Genomic DNA, 3,264 nt, shown 5'->3' with positions numbered 1-3,264 from the left:
CCACTCCTTGGAATTTACCCAAAGGAAATTAAATTGGCAAACAAACAAGCTGTCTGCACATTAATGTTTATTGCAGCTCAATTCACAATAGGTAAGACCTGGAACCAACCCAAATGCCCATCAAAAGTAGACTTTATGAAGAAATTATGGGATATGTACTCTATAGAATACTATACAGCAGTCAAAAACAATGAAATCTGGTCATTAGCAAAAAAATGGAGGAAACTGGAAAATATCATGCTGAGTGAAATAAGCCAGTCCCAAAGGGACAAATATCATATGTTCTCTCTGAGCAGTGACAACTAACCCAGCACCAAAAAGGAAACCTGTTCAAGTAAAATGGACACTATGAGAAACAGTGACTTGATCAGCCCTTGTCCTGACTGTTGATGTACAACTTAATACTTTATCCCTTTTAGTATTTTTTGTTCTGCTTAATACTATTGGTTGAACTCTGTAATTAACACACAATTATTCTTAGGTTTTTAAATTTAACTGAAAAGTGATCTCTGTTAAATATAAGAGTGGGAATTAGAGAAGGAGGAGATGTACAATTTGGAATATGCTCAAGCTGACTTCCACAAATGGTAGAGTTAGAAATGTTTCAGGGGTTTCCAATTCAATCCCATCAAGGTGGCATGTACCAGTGCCATTTCAGTAGTCAAAGTGATTAATTACAGTTCACAACTGATCATAATGATAGGACTAAGAACCAAAGGGATCACATAAACAACAATAGTGTCTGCTAATACTAACTGATAGAATAAAAAAGGGAGAGAACAATCCAACATGGGAAGCGAAATACACAGCAGACTCATAGAATGGCAGTTGTCCTAAACAGCACTCTGGCCTCAGAATCAGCCCTTAAGGCATTTGGATCTGGTTGAAGAGCCCATGAGAGTATTTTAGGCATGGAAAGCCAAGACACTGTGGCAAAAAAAAAAATATCCTAAATCAAAGATCTCTGTGAGTAAGATCCCAATGGAAAGAATGGGCCATCAGAGAAGGAGGTACTGGGGAGTGCATGGGCGTGGTTGGCTTGCCGTTGCCATGGTGACTGGCCTTGAAGTCTGTTGGCTAGCGTGCCACCCCATCCCCGCTGCCCCCTGCCCTGTCACACGCTGGGGGTGTTGCTCGCACCTCCTGAGTTGCAGCCGCTGTCGCCGCTGCTCCTCCTCTCCTTCTTGGGTTTCCCTGGTGCTACCGCCGCCACTGCTACCTCTGTGGACTGTATGAGGAGGAGGAGGCGGAGGATGTGAAGATGGCGGAGCTGCAGATGCTGCTGGAAGAGGAAATCCTGGGGGGTGCCGCCGGGCCCTTTTCAACAGTTACATCAATCTGGAGCTGGTGGCTGATTACTGCAAGAACAACGACATCCAGTCAGCAGATAAGCAGCGTGCCCTAGAAGAAACCAAAGCCTACACCACCCAGTCCTTAGCAAGTGTTGCCTATTTGATAAACACCTTGGCCAACAATGTCCTGCAGATGCTGGATATCCAGGCCTCTCAGCTGCAGAGGATGGAATCTTCAATCAATCATATTTCACAAACAGTTGATATTCATAAAGAGAAATTTGCAAGAAGAGAAATTGGAATTTTGACTACCAATAAGAACATTTCAAGGACACATAAGATTATTGCTCCAGCCAACCTTGAATGGCCCATTCGTTATATTAGAAAACCTAGTGGCTATACAATTCTAGATGACATTGGGCATGGAATAAAATTGAGTACCCAGAATATGAAGATGGGTGGCCTGCCACGTACGACACCTCCAACTCAGAAACCTCCCAGTCCCCCCATGTCAGGGAAGGGGAGTCTCCGGCAGCACTGCCCCTATCGCACACTGGAGCCAGTGCGTCCTCCAGTGGTACCAAATGATTACGTACCTAGCCCAACCCGTAATATGGCTCCCTCACAGCAGAGCCCTGTGAGGACAGCTTCTGTGAATCAAAGAAATCGAACTTACAGCAGCAGTGGGAGTAGTGGAGGAAGCCACCCCAGTAGTGGGAGCAGCAGTGGGGAAAACAGTGGAAGTGGGAGTGTGGGGGTGCCTATTGCTGTTCCTACTCCGTCTCCTCCCAAGGTCTTTCCAGGTCATCCTTTTAAGTTCTACAGCATGAATAGGCCTGCCTCTCGCCATACTCCCCCAACCATAGGGGGCTCCTTGCCCTCCAGACGCCCTCCTTCTATAACTTCACAAACAAGCCTTCAGAATCCTATCAATGGAGGATCATTTTATAACCAGAATCCAGTATCTCTTGCTCCTCCTCCTCCCTCCATCCTACAGGTAACTCCTCAGTTACCTTTAATGGGATTTGTGGCCAGAGTCCAAGAAAATATTTCAGAGACACCGCCTCCGCCACCACCTGTGGAAGAACCTGTCTTCGATGAGTGCCCTCCTCCTTCCCCCTCCCCCGGACGATTATGAAGAGGAGGAAGCAGCTGTGGTGGAGTACAGCGACCCCTACACTGAGGAGGACCCGCCCTGGGAGCCCAGGGCCTACTTGGAGAAGGTTGTGGCAATTTATGATTACACAAAGACAAGGAGGATGAGCTGTCCTTCCAGGAAGGAGCCATCAGCTACGTCATCAAGAAGAATGACGACGGCTGGTGCGAGGGCGTGATGACCGGAGTGACTGGGCTCTTCCCGGGCAGCTACATCATGCATTATTCCGAGAGATGCGCCGGGGGCTGTGCGGCCCTCGCAGGAACAGTCAGGTCTCCCCGGAGTACTCACGGCCCTGGGCGCCCCTCCCAGTGAAACAGAACGAAGGATATAAACGATAAAATGACTTTTTTTTTAATCCCCGAGTATTGAAAACAAACAAGAAAGCCAATTCTGAGCAGACGGGTCTTTCTACAGTGATTCGTGCCACGCTGAGATGTCGAGTGATGCGCCATGACCGATTCCAAGGATGGCAAAGGTGGAACTGCCTAACCGTGCAGCTAAACACATCAGATTGACTGATTCGGGGCACTGTCTGGGATCGTTCTCAGGAATACTGGATTCCTCCTCCCACAAAACCCGTGGCATTGGGTGTTCTCTGCCTGTGCTATGGGATTAGCTTCATGCCCAGTGGGTACCGGTGCCCGCACTTCCTTCCGCTTGTAGGAGGAGGAGGAAGTCTTAAACTTACTTAAACTCCACGGTAACCATGGTTCCGTTGTCTCAGCAGCCTTGTTCCTCCTGGACGCTGTAAATTCTGCATCCTTAGCACCTGAGTGTGCCCAGCGAGTTGACCTTGAACGCCCTTGTATCCCT

At 47.9% G+C, this 3,264-nt stretch overlaps 1 pseudogene; it reads left to right on the top strand.

The window, feature by feature from the left end:
• Positions 1 to 1,236: 1,236 nt before the first annotated feature.
• On the top strand, positions 1,237 to 2,763 carry LOC100357320 (abl interactor 2 pseudogene; annotated as a pseudogene).
• The last annotated feature ends 501 nt before the right edge of the window (positions 2,764 to 3,264 follow it).

This window comes from Oryctolagus cuniculus, chromosome 9 (genome assembly GCF_051225735.1).
Source record: "Oryctolagus cuniculus isolate XC-2025 breed Fujian yellow rabbit chromosome 9, ASM5122573v1, whole genome shotgun sequence".
Taxonomy (NCBI): domain Eukaryota; kingdom Metazoa; phylum Chordata; class Mammalia; order Lagomorpha; family Leporidae; genus Oryctolagus; species Oryctolagus cuniculus.
This window is presented reverse-complemented; position numbering and strand designations above follow the sequence as displayed.